The 19,610-nt window shown below is 40.9% G+C and overlaps 1 protein-coding gene across 1 annotated transcript in view; it reads left to right on the top strand.

Annotated features, from left to right (window-relative positions):
* Window positions 1-285: 285 nt before the first annotated feature.
* The window catches only part of OTUD7B (OTU deubiquitinase 7B), a 95,995-nt gene continuing 76,670 nt past the window's right edge, over window positions 286-19,610 (top strand). The window contains exon 1 of the mRNA XM_011973640.1: window positions 286-575. The gene's annotated coding sequence lies outside the window, so the exon portion shown is untranslated. The remainder of the gene's footprint in view (window positions 576-19,610) is intronic.

Genomic DNA, 19,610 nt, shown 5'->3' on the forward strand with positions numbered 1-19,610 from the left:
CTCCTTCCTAACAGCTGTAGCCAACTGATTCTACCCCAGAGTCCTAAGAGTCCACTCTGTACTCCTCTAGCTCCGGTTCAAGAATGCTCCAGACCAGGAGCTTTAGGGACGCGGGTCAGGAAAACACGAGGTCACGCGCGGGGCAAGCGCCAAACTGGCCGCAGCCTGGGGAGCGGCGCTAAAGGCGGGGCTGCGACGGGGCGGAGCGGGAGGAGGCCTGGGGGCGGCCTGGGTGTCACCACCAACCCGCTCCGGCCGGAAACTGGCGCCTGTTTCCGGCCGGACAGCCGAAAGCCACCGATCCTGAACCAGCCGCCGGAGTCGGAGTGGCGACCGGGGTGTGGAGCGGGCAAAAAGCCACTGGGGGAGGCCAGTCCCGATCAGTGCCTTCTGGCTCCAGCTCCAGATCCTGTGCGGAGCAACAGCTGCGGTCGCCGTCTCCACCACCGCCTCCGCCTCCATCGCCGTCGGGGGAGGGGCCGGCCGGACCCCGGGGTCACTGCCGAGGAATGAGGAGAGGCGGTCGGGCCCCGCGCTCCGCCCCGGCCTAGGGCCTTGCCCCGGGAGCCGCGAGGGTAACGGAGCCCCCAGCCCTGACACCGTTCCCCGTCTGCTCCCGCCCTCCCGGCTTCTCAGACTCGCAAACTCTGCTCCTCAGATCGCCACTGTCCCCTTTCTCCTTTCTGATTCTGTTTCACCCGAAGCCATCTCCCCTCGGCACTCCTTTCTCGCCCTGACTGCTCCTTGCTTCGTCCCAACCTTTCCTCCTTCCTTTCACCTGCGTCCTGCGTTCCCACCCCGCGCTCTCCAGCTCCCGGCCTCCCTTCCTGAGCTGTGCTGGGCAGTTTGGACGGTCCCCCCTTGTCAGCTAGACTTTCGGGAGGGATGGTGGAGTTTTAAGGTGATTAAGATGCAGTCTATTACCCCCACAGTAGGATAAAGTTCATTTAAAATCTCAATATGAAACTAAAATGAAAAGCAAACAAGCTAATTCTCCCTATTGATAGCCTCCCTAAGGTGCATACAGTAATGGAGGAAAGGCGAGAAAAAGGTGTGTGTGTATGTGTGAGAGAGAGACGGAGGTTGACGGATTCTAGGGCAATCTTAAGTAAGAACTTTAGAAAAAAGAAAAGTTGCTATGAGCCGATGGAAACTTTAGAAGCTGATGATGAGTAAGTAAGCCGGGGGCTGCGTGATCTCACTCTTCTCATAATTACTAGGTTAACGGTGTGGCTCCGGTCGGGATGGAATGGGATTTGTTTACTGGGCCGGCGTATTTTTAGCTTGTCGGCTCACAAGGTCCAGCGCTCAGAGTCTCTCTCTCCCTCCTCGTGGTAGTCTTTCTGTCTAACCTAGGTGGCTTCTCTGGGCACAATACAGCTGTAAAAATTTGAAAGTAGAAACTGACTGGTGGAATTTTATGGAAGAAGTTCCCCACAAACTTTTCAGGCAGCTTTTCATGAATGGAAAGCCAAGAATTAGCAGGACGTTGCCTTTTATTTTCCTTATCTTTTTATACGTACTACGTAACTCTTTACTTAGAAGTTCACAGGCTGCTAATTTTTCAGTCTTTGGCCTCTAGTACTGTATATTTAGGAGATTTTTGAGGAGGCTGGATCCCTTTGTCTTTCAGAATCTATTTCAAAGGTGGAAAAGGACAGAGTAGAGAAAGAGGTGGCGGTAAGACTGGCTCCAAAGAGTTGCTAACCCCTAAATATTTAAAAAACAGTTTCTGTGCTATGTAACTTCTGAAAACATTTGGAAAATTTTCTTCCTCCTAAATGAGATTGCATTCCTGATGGGGAGAAGACTTCAGGGACAGAAGCTGGGTGGCTAGGGAGAATCGGAGGTAGTTAAGTATTTGCCGTGTATAACTTACAAATACATTATGCGCAAACAATGAATTAATTATACTCTTTGTCTTCATTGTTTTTCAAGTAGTTCTTTTAACGTTTAGTAACCAACCTGCTGTGCTAGTCTACTGGTATTTTGAAGGCTGAACAAAACTGTAAAATAAATGAACTTGATGTTGCTCCTCTGCAGGCTGAATACCGGACCGTTCTAATTTCCGCTATTGACCCAGCTTGCCTCAGAGCACCTCCTTGACAAAGTGGCCAGTTACTATGTACTTAGAGATTACAAATGAATGCAAGTATTAGCTCACAATAGGCATAATTAAGAAGGTAAATATGCTGAAAACATATATTCCAAAACCAAGATAGATTTTTTCGATTTTACCCTCATTTTTGATTATCAGCACCTTTCTGCCAATAATTATACGTTAACATGCATAATTTAGAATTGAATAGGTATCTGCTTTGGACATTACACTTTCAAGATAGAAGGAAAGATGGAAGGAAGATAGTTTCCAAACTAATTTTTTATTGTCATTGCCTTATTTGACTTATTCCTTGCCTTTAATACCGAAGACTCCCTCAGAAAAAAAAATGTAAAACTTTGCCAAAGCAAGAGCTTGCTATCTACTGACTTGTATAAGGCAGGGTAACTGGTAATGAATGCTAATCGTTAGGTGGCCTTTAGTGGCCTTATGTTGCCAGCAACTTGGAAAATTTCCTAAAGCTTTGTTTAATCTTTCTTTTGAGACCCCTATTTAAAAAAAGATTTAATTTGGAGATGAAAATCTAATTTTTAAAAACCACATACACCTTTCCTAGAATCTGTTGATGATCAATAATTGTTTTGATCTGTATGAGTTGATTGGTGCCAATATTAGTGATGGTATCTGGGTAAATTCTATTTATATCTGCATCTGGCAACTCCCCTAAGTTGAACTGCATACTTTATTCCAGGGCATGGGGATCAAAGGGGTTGAAGGAGCCTAGGAATGAGTGGAGAGCTGCCTGGTAGTCCACCACTATTTCTAGTTCTCAGAAGGCTTTATTTGCAATTTTGAGATTCAATGTATGTAACCAAAATAAGTATTCTGATTGTTATGAGGGCACTAAGTGCCACTTGTCAAAGTTTTGGAGCTCTTGAATATCTTAAGCATGCTAAAGACACTGGCCATTATAGTGCATGTGTGTGTGTGTGTGTGTGTATGTGTGTATGAGTAGCCCTCTCCTTACCCTAAACACTCATCCCACCGAAGGGAAAATCCTTAAACAGCGCTTTGAAATGTGACCTCAGCAGTGTCTTTCCTATGGAAACTTAGGAGCTGTGGAATAGCAGACTGTGGAATCTTTTTTGTAGCCTCTGATAAATTCAGGTAATTAAAAATTTGTGTAACTGGAAGACAGATACAGGGCAGTTTTTCTCATGAATGCCTGAATTCAGTTGACTTCTTAATATAATAGAAGGGAGTTGTTTGTTTGTTTTTAAATAAGCCATCCTTGCTGAGTAACGATTGAACACTGCTGTGGATAAAGCAGTCTCCATGCTCCAGTGACAGGCTTTAGGGAGGTATAAAAGATGTAAAGACATGTGTCCTTGCTCTTGGGGTTGAGGGTGGATGGGAAAGGTGGTATATAAATGGGAAGGCAGACTATTATAAGCTTTAACATTTAGGAAACAACATACAGACAAAAGCAAATTTAACGTGCTGGTAAGTATGTAAGGGCTGAGAAGACTTGAAGTAACAAAGAAAGAATCAGTGAAATAAATTAGGGGAGATTTCTGAGTCAATAAATTTTGAAATGGACTTGGGAGGCTATGGATGAGTCATAAAGAGGTATGGGCTATTGAGTTACATGGGTCTTCATTCAGACCTTGGGTCTAGTTTTTACCATGTGACCTTGGACAAGTTAACTTCTCTTCCTTATCTGTAAAATGTGAGCATTCAAGTAAATGAAATAGTTATTGGGTTGGGAATAAAAGAAAAGAAAGGATCTTCCAAACAGAAAGTATAGAATGTACAGTGTGCAATGATGGTATGAATGACTAAGTTGTGAGTGGGGGGAATATATGAGAGTGACTGTAGAGAATGTGGGTTGGGCAAGTCATGGGTAGAGCAGGCAAGAGGGTGGAGGGGACTCAGAAGCCAGACTCTGTTGGGTGTTGATAGAAGGGTCAATAGAATCATTGTAGGTCCTTGAACAAAGGACGGATTTAATGAGAAATATTGAGCTCTTTGGTTCAGGGACTGAGGGACAAGGAGTCAGGCAGGCATCCATACATTGTGACTCTTATTTTCTTTACCATCCTGGCCTGAAGGGATACAGCCAGGAGGCCTAAGATTCCTTGTAGAAGTTGTTGTGTTTACACACCTTACTATACTGAGCCTGCTTGTGCCTGTCTCATAGTGCACCATCCTGTGGGGGAAGTCTCAAGACTATAGCCGGATTCTCCTCAAGAGCTTATAGTAAGGACAGCATTATGTTTCAAGTGCATTTAACTCTCAGTTATCTCTGCTAATGTAGGGAGCACTGTTGTAGGTAATGCAGAACTTAATAAAGACATTTCTTGGTTATTTTCAACTGTGTTTTTTTAGGATTATATCTTATCCCTTTATTTCCTCTAAGAAATAGTTTTAGATAAGAAGAATTACTAAACTGTTATTTGTAGTGACCCACTATGAGTTTAATTCTTTGCTAGGTGCTATGGAGGACTAGGAAAAATGACAAGTTTGTGCCCTTGAAAATACATTTTTTTTTTTTGAGTCAGAGTCTCGCTCAGTTGCCCAGGCTGGAGTGCAGTGGCGCGATCTCATCTCACTGCAAGCTCCACCTCCCGGGTTCACGCCATTCTCCTGCCTCAGCCTCCCAAGTAGCTGGGACTACAGGCGCCTGCCGCCACGCCAGGCTAATTTTTTTGCGTTTTTAGTAGAGACGGGGTTTCACCATGTTAGCCAGGATGGTCTCGATCTCCTGACCTCGTGATCCACCTGCTTCGGCCTCCCAAAGTGCTGGGATTACAGGCGTGAGCCACCGCGCCCGGCCAATACATTATTTTTTAAACCAGATTTATTTTCATTTTTGGGGGATCATACTGATATTGAAATAAATTTGCATTTCTAAGCTTGTATTACCTGATGGCCAGGAGAGTACACTGATGATGATGAACAGTCAATCTTGTATTAAAGGTTTGGCCTTAGAACTCCATAAAATGAATAATCCATTTGTGGATAATTAAGACTAGACTACACTGAATATGTTGATAGACCAATTTCTTTTCAAAATCTGTATGGATTCAATGTGGCCTCCTAGGCTGTCTGTCTTATGTCTGAGAATGACTGGCAGGTGATGCTTGTGTTCCAGCCAGAACGAGCCTTCACTCACAGTATCTGGACGAATGCCACTGCATTATGTTGTGTTGTTGAAGATTAAACCGGCTTTCTCAAAGGACTTGTGCTTTGTAGAGGCTCTTCCAGATATCAGTTGAAAATCTGTCAGACTTTTCCTCCTGTAGGAAAGTTGTTTGAAAAATATGTCCAATTAAAAAAAAAAAAAAAAGAATGGGCTGAAGTGTCCACATTTAAGAAGTAAACAAAATCACATGCCATTCTTTCATCCTTTTTTTTTCCTCCAGTTGACTTGCTTTCCTCTATCCCTGCCACCCTCCCCCACCTCTTTATAATCATTAGCAAACTGTGATGTCACTAGCACAGGATTATTATTTACTTCTTGAATCAGGAGATTGTAGTATTTCTGAGCTAGAAATCAGGTGGAAAAGTCAGGAATCTTATTTTATACAACTAGATAGGGATTATTTTTGACTGTTTTTTTTTTTTTTAGGATTATACTTTATCCCTTTATTTCCTCTAAGAGACAGCTTTAGATAAGAAAACTACTAAACTGTTATTTGTAGTGACCCGCTACGAGTTTAATTCTTCGCTAGGTGCTACGGAGGATTAGGAAAAATGACAACTTTGTGTCCTTGAAGAGTTTACAGTCCAGCTGGGAGTAAGGAGAATAAGAAGGAATGAATACTTGCTGAGCCTCTTAATATGCCAGACAAAATTTTAAAATGTAAAACTATATTGTTAGTTGCATAGTACAGACCTAATACCATAGGTATTTGGGGAGAAGAATACTCAGGTAGTTATGTCACAAATGAATTATAACATTTCAGATCTTAATAAATAGGCCAGACATGGTGGCTCATGCCTGTAATCCTAGCTACTCAGGAGGCTGAGGCAGGAGAATCACTTGAATCCAGGAAGTGGAGGTTGCAGTGAGCTGAGATGGCACCACTGCACTCCAGCCTGGGCAACAGAGCAAGACTCTGTCTCGAAAATAAATAAACAAAAGATAAATAAAAGTGTATTAGGTACAAGGGATGAAGATGAAGAGGATAACAAAACATTTCACATTGGAGCTGAAAGGGATCAAGCAAAAGCCTGGAAACAGGACTATACCTGAGATGTTCTTGGGGCAGTGAGGAGACTAACTTGAGTGGCAGTGAGCAGTAGTGAAATGAAGGTGGGTAGGTTGGTTTGGAGCTATGTTTATAGAGGGTGTTAAAAAGCCAGGCATATATATATATAAAATTATTATTTTTTTGAGACAGGGTCTTGCTCTGTCGTCCAGCTCAGACTGGAGTGCAGTGACTCAGTCTTGGCTCACTGCAGTCTCCGCCTCCTGGGTTCAAGCGATTCTCGTGCCTCAGCTTCCCGAGTAGCTGGAATTACAGGCGTGCACCACTGTGCCCAGCTAATTTTTGTATTTTTAGTAGAGACAGGATTTCACCATGTTGGCCAGGCTGGTCTCAAACTCCTGACCTCAAGTGATCCACCCACCTCAGCCTCCCAAAGTGCTGAGATGACAGGCATGAGCCACCATGCCCAGTCAACTTTATATTTTAAATGATAGAAGATTTTTGAATAGAATAGCGGTATGATGATACTAATACACAGGCTGGCTTGGAGGGAATGGAGATTGACACTGGGGGTGTGTGAAATGATGAGGCCCGAGTTAGAGTTGTGGAGGGTAGGCTAAGGAGAGGAAAGAGTGAAAAAGAGACTGTGAAGGAAAAATGGAAATTAATGAGGACTGGATGTGGGAGATGAAGAAGGGTAATGAGTCAACTACGACTGTGACACATTATGGCTGGGTGTCTGAGACATTGACTGAAATAAAAAAGTTAGGAAGCTTTCCTCATTTTAGGGAAATATGATGAGTATAATTTGGGATGTGTTGGATTTAAAGTGGCAATGAAATGTCCAAATGAAGGCCATCCTGGGTGTGAGCTGGGGTAGAGATGGGGGTAGGTTTGGGAATGCAGTTTTGCAATTCATGGCCTAGATGTGTTAGCTGTAGCCAAGATAATTAATAAGCTCTCTGAGGACTAGAGTTTAGGGAAAGAGCAGAAGGGCAAAGAAAATGGTACTGATAAACTTAAACACGTCTAAACCTAAACACGTCTCCTATCTTGTAAACACTGTCCTAGGCACTGAGATGGAGGTAAGGCAGACAAGGAACCCACGAGGAGCGTATGGGTCTAGTGGGAGGAGACAGATATGTAAATATATAGATGGAATGAAGTGTGATAGATGCTGTGATAGAGGTATGTAGCAGGGAGAGTGGGAGCCCAAGGGTCAGTTCTCTCTTGGGCACACAGAGGTTGGAAAGAGCCTCACCGAGGAGTTAGCATTTGAGTTGAGCCTTGAAAGATTAATTAAGGATATACTCTACAGATGACAAGAATTACATTCCAGTCTCAGAAAATACCATGAACAAAAGCTTAAAGGAATGAAAGCCAGACTTTTTCAGGTAACTTTTACTTAATCATTATGACTGGAGGATGGGATGGAGGGCAGGCTGAAGAGGTAGGCAGTGCTGGATCATACAGAGCTTTATCTTACACTGCAGTATATGATGAACCATTTAATAAGTTTCACATCCTAGAAAGATCATGTCAGTGGTGTGTAGGGTGGATTGGAGATGGAGAAAGCAAAAGTCCTTTCAGTAACTTCATTATGCTGAACACATTTATTGAGAGTGATCATATTTACAGAATCCTGGAATCAGACAACTGGAGGGACTGCTATGCTTTCTTAGTTTTCCTCATTCACTTTCAAATAGAATACCTGAGGTTTACGCAGGATCACAGAAGTGGGTCTGTGATAGCTTGGTCTAGAATTCAGTCTTCAATATGTACTAGGTGATTAATAAAGGTGAGTTCACCTCTCTGTTCTCTCCCAAGTCCCATTTCAGTGTTTGTGTCATTCCGCCACATTTCATTGTACTAGAAGATAGAAGGACTCAATGTCATTCCATTCTACTGTGTTTTTTTAACCAGTCCAGACTGAATAGAGGTATTTTCTTAGGTCTGACTGAGAAAGATGTGCCCTGAGAGTACCATTGGGAAGAGGGGCAGTTCAGTGCCCTGGACTGGGCTGAATAAGGTGTTAGGATTTTTTTGCTGTAGTGATTCAGATGTAGGAGAACGTCAAGGTATTTGTTCTGTTGAGTGTCTTTATCTCTGCCACTAAGCTCCCTTTAAGTTGTTTTCTTTTAAACTTAGTTTTAATTTGTGCCACTGAAACTTGTTAAATAAGCTATGATAAATGGGCACTGATTAAAAGTATATTTATCTTAAAAAAAAGAATATTTATCTAAACAAAGTTGAGAAAAGTTCAGGGAAGAAACCCAAACAGACACAATTTTGAGCCTACAACCCAAATTTGATGGACATTAACATTTTGTCTTATTTGTTTTATATTTCTTTCTTTAAAATATTAAATACCCAGATTCTGCATCTTCCCTGTATTTTTATTTTCATTGGATTTTTATGGAGGGAAATTGTTTGGTTTTCAAGTGTGGTTTTAAAGTGCTAAGCAAGAGTTTGGATTTTGTGTTTTAGTCACTTTTGCTGGAGGAGAACAGAACAGGGTAGAGGGCATCATCTAAGTCCTTAGGTACTCCTGGGAGAAGTTGGCACTTAAGGACGTGTGGAAGGATGGATACCTTCCATTGATAGGCCTTCCTCAAAACTTGTCTGAGTTGTAATTTTTAAATTATTTTCTCTGGGCTCTGTCAGCATCTTCCCCAGGGAAGGGCCTTGGTTTGGAAGCTGTCCACTTTAGCAGAGCTGCCAAGTCTTAATTCTTTCTCAAGTGGGCAAGGGTACATTTTGTTTTTGTTTGTATTTGGGAGAGGGAAGGGGTGGATAGAGAGGAGGCACAGAATAGCTACTCACAGAGAGTACTTATCTGAATTCCTGTGTAACTGGAAGTTTCCTTGACTGTTTTAGGGGAGATAACTTGGTTACACTGGCATTTAAATTATGTGGGAAGGTGGTTTTTCACTCCCCTCCGCTATCTGATTTGAGATGGCAATAAACCTTCTTATCCATTGTTGTCAGTCCCCACTCTACCCTGTTCTAAGCTCCGCTTGTGCATGCTGTTTGAGGGATGTGAAGGCTCCTCTTCACTCTAAAACTGAACAAGTCAGATATCTCCTTATGGTTTCGGGAAGCCATTCTGCTCCTTACTGTTTTTGTGTTGACTCCTCTATTCTTCCAATCACCTGGCCCTTTATTAATTTTACAATTTTGCATAATGAGATATTTCAAACATTTAGAAAAGTTCAGGGGAAAAACTCAAACAATTTTGAGTCTGCAACCCAAATTTGATGGACATTAACATTTTGTCATAGTTGTTTTAGATGTCTTACTCTCTTTAAAATATTAAATGTTATAGATATAGCTGAAGTTCCACCCTGCATCCTTTCTTCCTTCCTCTTTCTCAGGAAATGACTACTGGCCTGAATTGATGTGTTCATTCCTTCATGTTTTATACTTTCCCCCCCACATCTTTATTTATTTATTTATTTTTGAGGTGGAATCTTGCTCTGTCACCCAGGCTGGAGTGCAGTGGCGCAATCTCTGCTCACTGCAACCTCTGCCTCCCGGGTTCAAGTGATTCTCTTGCCTCAGCCTCCCAAGCAGCTGGGATTACAGGTGCATGCCACAATGCCCAGGTAATTTTTGTATTTTTAGTAGAGACGGAGTGTCACCCTATTGACCAGGCTGGTCTTGAACTCCTGACCTCAAGTCATCTGCCCACCTTGGCCTCCCAAAGTGCTGGGATTGCAGGCATGAGCCACCACGCCCGACCCCACATATGTATTCATAGGCAACATATAGTTTTGTTTTGAAATCTTACATAAATAGAATCATGTATGTATCCTTTTGCAACTTTTTTTTCTCAAGATTGCTTTTCAGATATGTCTACAGGTGGATCTAGTTCATTCAGTCACCTAAGTTTTAAACCTGTTTTCTCCATTGCCCTCCCCACTTGTCCTGTTTTTTTGTTTGTTTGTTTTTTGTTTTCTTTTTTTTAAGACAGGGTCTTGCTCCGTCACCCAGGCTGGAGTGTGGTAGCGCCATCTTTGCCCACTGCAACATCCACCTCCCAGGTTCAAGTGATTGTCCTGCCTCAGCCTCCCAAGAAGCTGAGACTACAGATGCGCGCTACCACACCTGGCTAATTTTTGTATTTTTTCGTAGAGACAGGGTTTCCTAATGTTGGCCAGGCTGGTCTCAAACTCCTGACCTCAAGTGATCTGGCCGCCTCGGTCTCCCAAAGTGTTAGGATTACAGGTGTGAGCCACTGTGCCCAGTTCCCACTTGCCCTGTTTTTTTTTTTTTTTTAATTAAAAAAAACTTACCCATTCATAAAGTCCCAGTGTAAACTATCTCTTCCACAAAAACGTTCCTGATTTTCTTTTTTCTCCAGCAGGATATAATCTTTCCTACAACTGAATCTTCCTATCATTTTGTTGGTACTTGTCATGTGGTAGCTGTGTATTTTTGTATTTTGGTTTATTTGTGCCCTTGGCATGCCTCTTCTACTATACTGTAAGCTCTTTGAGAGCAGATAAGTAGTCTCTTTTTCTTTGTATCCCTTATGAGGCATGCTGTAGAAACTTACACATAGTAGGCATTTAGACACTGTTTGTGACTAAATAGATTATGAACAACAACAAAAGGCCATCTTTTATGTTGGTGAACTATTAATTTGACTATTGGGGTGGACCCCATGAAAAATAAAGCTTATAAACAAACACTTGGCACTGAAAATTACATAAAAATGCCCATAAACAGTAAAAGTAGTCAAGACTAACTTCCTGCAGGGGTGAGAACAAACATTTCTTGGAAAATGAAATGGAAATTAATAGGTGATAGCATCCCAATTGGGAAACTCCTGGGAATTGATCCTGTTGGCTTTTGAGGCAGTGTATTCATGTGGCCAGACTCATTTCACTAGCTATCAGATTCTGCTTTTGTCATCAAGGTCTTGACACCTTCACAGGAGATGGAGATAGGCCTTAAGAAAAGGCAGCCTGTCTATTCACTTAATAAAGACTGCTGAGGACCAACATGTGTATCCAATTATTGGATACACCCATTCACACATATCTATGTACATGTACTTTTCACCGCAGTCCTTTTTTTAATGATGAGGCCAGGTTGTGTATCAGCATATTTTGAAGCTTTTAATTCTGTAACATATAGTCCCAATATAACATTGTTTTGGCCTTATGGAAGCTCCTCCCACCCCCAAGTAGGAAATTAATATTAAGTTAAACTATATGAAATTGCCATTTTGTAGGTTAAAAGCAGTCAACTCTTGACAATTTTGATTGGTTAAACCAACACGTTGTGATTTCCTTTTGGCATTCAGAAAGGCAATATAATGGACCTTTTTGAAGTAGATAATCCCAAATCCATTTTTTTTTTTTTTTGAGCTAAGGTCTTGCTATGTCACCCAGTTTGGAATAGAGTGGCACGATTGCAGCTCACTGCAGCCTTGAGCTCCTTGGCTCAGGTGATTCTCTCACCTCAGCCTCCCAAGAAGCTGGGATCCACAGGTGTGTGACACCATACCTAGCTAATTGTTTACATTTTTTGTAGAGAGGGGTTTTGCTGTGTTGCCCAGGCTGATCTCGAATTCCTGAGTTCAAGCAGTCTTCCTGCTGCCTCCCAAAGTGTTGGGATTACAGGTGTGAGCCACTGTGCTCGGCCCATTTATACGTCTAAAATGCATTTCTGAACTTTAATTTGCAGGGGATTTTCTTTTGCAGTTATCTTTAGCTCAAATTTTTAATAAATGCTTTTTATTTCTGAGCACACATTTAGTATATTTGAGAAGGTGGAGGGGGAATGTATGAGAGTTGTAGGCCACAACAGGCTCTAGGAAATAAGCCTGAGATGAACATTTTTCCTGTAAATATCTCCATGTTATTGAGTTGTCTTTAATGAGGTTATAGTTCCTATGAGTAAATGACTTATTCCCCCCCTTACCTGCTACCCCCATGTCTCCTCTCTAGTCTTGGTAAGGAGATCTGGTTGGGGGCGAAAACCACAGAAAAAGATGATTGCCCATGTCTCTTTGATGTTATTTGGGGTAAAAGGAAAGAGGGCAAGAGCCCTAGTTCCTAGCACCAGATTGTTGACCTTGTGGCTCCCAGAGCTGTTCTTAGGGTTGGGGGTGGGCGCGGGAGGAGAATGCATAAGACAGGGGAAAGAGCAAAGAAGCAGAGTAGGTAGGAGTTAGCAGATGTTATAAAATAGGATTGAGGAACAGGAGCAGAAAGAAGGGGATAGGTATAAACATTTAAAGGGCTTCTGTTTCCTCTCATTCTTCAAAATCTGGCTTAGAATTCTTTATAAGCCTTTTATCTTAACTATATCAAAGTTGCATCCAGGCTACACTCTACAGATACCTACTTAGAGAATATTATAGATAGAATGCAGCTTTGAAAGTACCAGTGCTGTGTTCTAAAATAGTTCTTTGAAAAGTCAGGGTCATTTTAAATGAGTTGGTCTACTAGTGACTTTTGAATCATTAATAGCTAACATCAAAAGAAAAGGAGCGAATTCCTCTGAGGCTTTAGTGTTAATAAATATTGATATTTATATAAAGGTAGTCACATGTGAAGAATTAAGGCATGACAATGGGAAAATACAATGACACTAACTAACAAAAATGTAGTTTATTTATTTATTAGAGACAGGGTCTCACTATGTTGCCCAGGCTGGTTTTGACCTCCTGGGCTCAAGCCATCCTCCCACCTCAGCCTCCTGAGTAACTGGGACTGTAGGTGTGTGCCACCATGCCTAGCTCCAACAAAAATATATTTTAGAAACTTACCTTCTCTTATGTGCTCCATTGTGAGCATCTGGTTTTGCCTCCCTTGAACTGGTAGCTCACCTGGCTAGGTATGAAACCATCCATTTCCTGAAAATGTCTATCAGTTCTAAGGGACAGGATTCTCTGACATGAACAATACTTGGTCCCTGTTGTTTACTGACCATGGATAGAGACTTTCCATACCCCTTCTTAGAACTCTGAAAATATAATTTGAGAGTTAGACTTAAGAGTTTCTGTGTCCTAGCTTCTTTGCTTGCCTGAAATAAATTCCTGGCTATTTGGCACCAGGTGTCTGGTCATTTTAACAACTTTAAGTTCCTTCTTTCTCACGTCTTTGTAATTTTGTATAATATACTAGTTCATTATGAAAACTGAGATTTAAATCATCTGTGCGAATTTCCCTTGATGTTTGCTGCCTGATTGAAACTACAAATTCCTTTCCACCGAACACTTGCTGTGCACTGGAATCTGGGCACGATGCACTAAGGAGATGCCAAGGAAGTGTCACCCAGTAAATAAATAAGCAGGAGCAGAACTGGCCCCTTGGGAATTTATATTCTGGGTTACATAGGACATGGTTACATGTAGATAAATGCATATAAAGAAAAAAATGTGAGAAACAAATATAGGCTATGTAGAAGTATATATAATATCATATAGCATTTTAGAACTGAAAAGATTTACATATTGTCATTTTCTAGGTGAGGAAAACGAGACCCAGAAAATTTAAATGACTTGTCTAAGGTAGTAGTTACTATCAACAGTGTATTGGATGTCTGTTCTCTGAAAAGTGAGGCCTCCGGTATATTATAGAAACAGTCAAAGTCATTAAGAACTCACTAATTATCTGTGAACACTGAACATTTGCATAAATAGATGAATAGTAATACAAAGTCCTAGGTACTAAGTACCAAGTGAGGAGTACAGTTACATAACTTTATAGAAGTTTAAAGGGAATAGATAGGGAAAAATTTTACCTTTATGGTAATCTAGACCTTAGAGGAGAGAGAAATATAGTGGGGAAACATTCAAGGTGGAGGACCAGTGAGCCGAGCTCACCTTGTTTTGGGGGCAGGAAAAGCAGTTTATAGCACAGTGTTTTTACCTAGGAGGGCAATAAGATCAATAAAGTTAGAGTTAGATAAATTGGAGCGAGACTTAAACCTCAGCCAAAGGAATTTGGTTTTTATACTTATAGTGAAAAATATCTGAGTAGGGAATTGTATGAATTAGTATTTTAGGACAACTGATTTAGCCTTGTGGTATAAAATAGAGGATACCAGTTAGAGGACTGTTATAATAGTCCAGGAAAAAGACTGTCTACAAGGGTAATGGTAATACAGAAAGAGGGAGAGATTTGAGTAATTTGAAGAGAGATAAATGGAATTTGGTAATTGATTATTGTGAAAAAGGTTATATAAGAATGATCACACATTTTCAGTCTGGGTAATAGCAATAGGGAGAACTGGGTTTGGTGGGTTTCTGATGCCTCTCCAAAGTGGGGTACCTTGGTAGACAGCTTTGAAAGGTACTGAGTCTGGCTCAGCATTCTCAGTGGATACTGAATTCAGGGTTTAAGTTACTGGTTTATGTTTGCATGCCTAGTAAGTAGTAGGACTTGGTGTGTATAGTTTGTTCTTTTGATGGTTGTTTAGTGCTCTTTCTAGTAGATCACATTGCTTGAGAGGAGATGGATCAAGTGGTTAAAAACACAGAACGATGCCTGGAAAACGAAATGGGAAGTTGAAGACCACATTATGGTGAGGTTTAACCACAAACTGTTTCAGTTCCTTGTGGGTTTTCCTTATATTTAGACACAAAATGTGTGTACTTATGTCTATCAGGCTCTTAATGCAACAGTGGCCTGGGTTTCTTAGAGCTATCTTCTGAGATTCAATTCTTCATATTCAAGGGGAAATATTTCTTCAGATTTTGGATTTAACTGCATATTCTCTCTGACTCCCAATTTGAAGATACAATTAGTGTCCCCCTGCCCACTGTCCCTGCAAGAAGGTAGGCTTGCTTGAGTTGAAAGCTGTGGGTGAAGTAGCCTCAAAGGCCCATTAGTCTTTTTTTTAGTAAAAGGAAGAGAGCTTTAGACTAAAATCTTTCAGGCTTATTTACCCTGTCAGCAGTTAAAAACAATTTACTGACATAGATCCTATTACCTGAAAGGGAGAGTAAATACTATAAATCAATTGAGTATTTTTGCTAATAGGAGATTTTTTTACGGGGTTGAATAACCTTAGATCTTTTGTATTTGCTTTTAAAATACATAGTCAGGCATATTTAAGATGTGACTCATTCCTACCCCTTTTCTTGTTTTCTTCTTTTGCCAGACTTTTGTTTATGTGATAACAGATACTTGAGGATTGAAAATACAATTTTCTGAATCAGCTAACACTTGTTATGCACCTACCATAAGGAACTGACACTGTTACTTAATTTCGTCTGCCAAGACTAAATATTCTCGGATTTTTTGACTAGGAACTCAGCTGCTTCCTGGAACTCAGCTCCTTGCTCTCACAGTCTTAAGCATTTTAAAATGTTTTCTACTAGGTAATGCTCACAAAAAATCCTTGTGCCTGTTCTTAAGCTGCTAACTCCAGAGTAAGCACCACTTATCCTAGGTATGGCCCATGGTGATAGTAGTAAACATCTAATGCTTGGCTTCTTCCATGCTTATCCCATCTTATTCTTTGCCACAGCTCGTCTGTCATAACGTTTGACCTGGCTGGAGAATAAAGGGAAGAAAACTTTACTATGTAGTAGTGAGATCCTAGCCTGAGTTATACTAAACACTTTATATAACACCTCATTTATACTCATAACAATTCCATAAAATAAATACTCTTATGCCACCTTACAGATTAATTCATTCAAAGTATGTATTAGTGTGATTTAGGCACTGTTTAAGGTCCTGAGGATACTGTAGTGAATGTCAGATGAAGTATCTGCTAAGCAATAGAGACGTTAAATAATTTACCCAAGGTCACAAGTCAAGAAAGTAACAGGTAGAATTTAGATACAGCTCTAACGAATTCCAAAAGGAATGTCTGCAACCATTGTTACGTCATGCCACTGTTTACATATGTTGGATGTTCTCTGTGAATATATAAAGGCATAAAAATAGGTGGAACCCCGGTTTTTTGTGTGTGTGTTTTTGTTAAAAATGTTCTTGATGAATCTGAGAAAGGAATGTGTCTTGGTGCTGAAAAGCATACCTGCACAATAATGCTTCTCCTCTCTTCCTCTTGCCTCTCCCTTCTCTCTCTCCACTCACTTGTACCTGGGTATAAACTGGACAGTGTGACCTGCTTTGGCATTTGAATATGTTTGTGCTTTGAGAACTAGAAGAATGTTGTTTGCTTGTTTTTTTTGGCTTCCTGAAAGTTCGTGCCTACTTGCAGGTTCTTTCTTGTAGCACAATGGTGAGTAATGTGTTGTTAACATTGTAATGTGGTCATGCGAGTTGGAATTTTTTTTGTTTTCCCTCAGTTCTCTCTGATGAGTATGCAGGTAGGGACTCTTGAGTCAAACTTGCCTGCTCAATTCATTCAAATAGAAAAAGCTTTCTGCATTCAGAGGACTAGAAAAGAGTTTTGAGGTTGGGAACAATACCAAGATCCAATGTCTTTTGCACAGCTGAAATTCAGTTTTGTTAGCGTTCTATGTTTATTCTTTAACTTGTGTTATCTAAGAGAGAACTTGTTTTAGATTATGGCCACTATTATCATGTGCCATACCTGGGATGAATGGTCTTTACTCTGGAGTTAGCATCTTCAGAACAGGTGCAAGGATTTATTTTGAGCATTACCTAGTAGAAAGCTTAAAAAAAATGCTTAAGACTTAGAGCGAGTAGCTGAGCTCCAGTAGGAGTTGAGTTCCAGTTGAGTTCTAAGGATTAATTAGGTGGAATCAAGGTTGCCACTGTTTTTTCTTTCTTTCTTTCTTTTTTTCTTTTTCTTTTCTTTTTTTTTTTTTTTGAGGTGGAGGTTTGCTTTGTCACCCAGGCTGGAGTGCAGTGGCACGATCTTGGCTCACTGCAACCCCTGCCTCCCAGGTTTAAGTGATTCTCCTGCCTCAGCCTCCCAAGTAGTTGGGATTACAGGCACATACCACCATGCCCAGCTAATTTTTGTATTTTTAGTAGAGACAGGGTTTCACCACTTTGGCCAGGCTGGTCTCTAACTCCTGACCTCAATTGATCCACCTGCTTCAGCCTCCCAAAGTGCTGGGATTACAGGTATGAGCCACCGCGCCTGGCCAAGGTTGCCAGTATTAGAACTGTCTGGTATTGGAAAGCTAATCACTTTAGTACTGGGGATCCAGGAGTATCTGGGCATGGTTCATGAGGTTAGCGAGATAATTTATGTGGATGTATCTAACCCACAAGTAATGCATGGTACTTTAATTAGGTGCACAATAAACGTTAAATCTTCAAAAGGTCCTTGAATGCTAAATATTGTCAGTTTTTCTAGAGCAGCTTCTTCATTATTAGTATTCCTTCTGTAGAAGAATATTTATTAAGTGTTTAAGTGTGGGTAAAGCATTTGGGAAAGAGATTGAGGTAAACAAAGATTTATAGGGTCAAATTCTTGCTGAGACTGTAATCTTAACATTTATACATTGAATCAGTTAGACCTAGCATTTAAGGGGATAATTTATGGGGAAATTTTTTCTGTGATTTTTGCATTGCTAGAGTCAGTCCAATGCTTTTTTGATAGAAATAACTTCTTGAATTGAAAATGCTTGCTCTGCAGTTCCAGTTAAATTGGGTTTGATTAGCCAGGCATGGTGGCATTCACCTGTAGTCCTAGCTACTCAGGAGGCTAAGGCAAGAGGATTGCCTGAGCCCAGTAGTTTGAGGTTACAGTGAGCTATGATCGTGCCACTGTGCTCCAGCCTGGTTAATAGAGCAAGACTCTTGCTCTTAAAAAAAAAAAAAAAAAAAAAAAAACTTTTTTTGAGATGAAGTCTCGCTCTGTCGCCGGGCTGGAGTGCAGTGGCGTGATCTCAGCTCACTGCAACCTCCACTTCCCAGGTTCAAGCAATTCTCCTGCCTCAGCCTCCCGATTAGCTGGGACCACAGGCGCATGCCACCACGCCCACCTACTTTTTGTATTTTTAGCAGAGATGGGGTTTCCACATGTTGTCCAGGATGGTCTTGATCTCTTGACCTCGTGATCCGCCCACCTCAGCCTCCTAAAGTGCTGGGATTACAGGCATGAGCCACCGTGCCCGGCTGGGTTTGGTTTTTGATGTTTGAGATAATTGCCTGTGATATTTCCTTTTATCCCTTCTTCATTTTTTTCAGTGAATGAGATAATATATTTGAAAGTATTTTATGAACTGCAAAGTTAGCACTTGTTATCACCACTACCACTACCAATAATAGTGTTAAAAATAATAATGGGATAGGACTCACTCTTAGAAGGGTTGGTTTCTTGGATTAATTTCAAGAAGACTCAGAACACAGTGAGATGTTTACCCAAAGGCTTGTGTACTAATTGATACCTTTTGTAGTTTTTGTGGAAAAGAGAAGGAAAAACAGAAACCTTCACTGAAAACTTGGCCTATGTAATTGTGGTCATTGTGAAGCGTTGCCTATACTACTTGTACCCACTCAGTATGGGGCAAAGAAGTTTAACGGGATTTACATGTTTGACTGTAGAGGCTTAGAGTACATTCTGTTGGAAGCATCTGTCTGCACAGGAAGCAACTCATCCCAGTTTTGGTAAGATCAACCACACTCCTATAATACAGATATTAGATATTTTTAAATGTATCGATGTAGATCAGTATCTGCTAGTTTTCCCAGATTAGTAAGATAAAGGTAACAGTGTCTTTGACCAAAATATTTGGTTAGATATTATCATAAAAAAACCTTTACAGTCAATTTCTGATTATTACATTCTTGGAGAGAAACACATGACTTTAATAATCCAAAGGAGCAAATTGTTTAGTAAATTTGTTTAGTAAATTGAAAAAGCCTCTCACCTTTTAAAATTTCCTCTTCATCTTTTTCTGTCTCTTGGTCTGGCACTTAGTAAACCTTTCGTTAAATAAAGGCAGTTGGCTTATATCTATCTTGGGGTTTTCTCTGGAACCAGTCCATTAGATGAACTTTCGGAAAGCAGAGATGATGACTTACTGGCTGATGCATCCCCTTCACTTAGCAGCCTGCCTGGCATTAAGAGTGGGTCCTTATTAAGTGCTTTTTGAATGATTGAGTCAGGATGTTAAGGTTTTCATCAGGAGAGAATTGCAGTGACCTGGGCACTACTGTACTGATGGTGGGCCTTCCTCAGGGGAAGAGGAAATATTGTCTTCCTACAAATAAACTTGAATAAATGTGAATGTGAGGAAAGTTATTGCTTTGATGCTTTCAGGCTGTATACTTTTTTTTTTTTTTTTTTTTTTTTTTGAGACAGAGTCTTACTCTGTCGCCCAGGCTGGAGTACAGTGGTGTGATCTCAGCTCATTGCAACCTCCACCTCCCTAGTTCAAGCGATTCTCCTGCCTCAGCCTCCCTTGTAGCTGGCATTACAGGCAC

The sequence above is a fragment of the Mandrillus leucophaeus genome, unplaced genomic scaffold, assembly GCF_000951045.1.
Source record: "Mandrillus leucophaeus isolate KB7577 unplaced genomic scaffold, Mleu.le_1.0 Scaffold139, whole genome shotgun sequence".
Lineage (NCBI taxonomy): Eukaryota > Metazoa > Chordata > Mammalia > Primates > Cercopithecidae > Mandrillus > Mandrillus leucophaeus.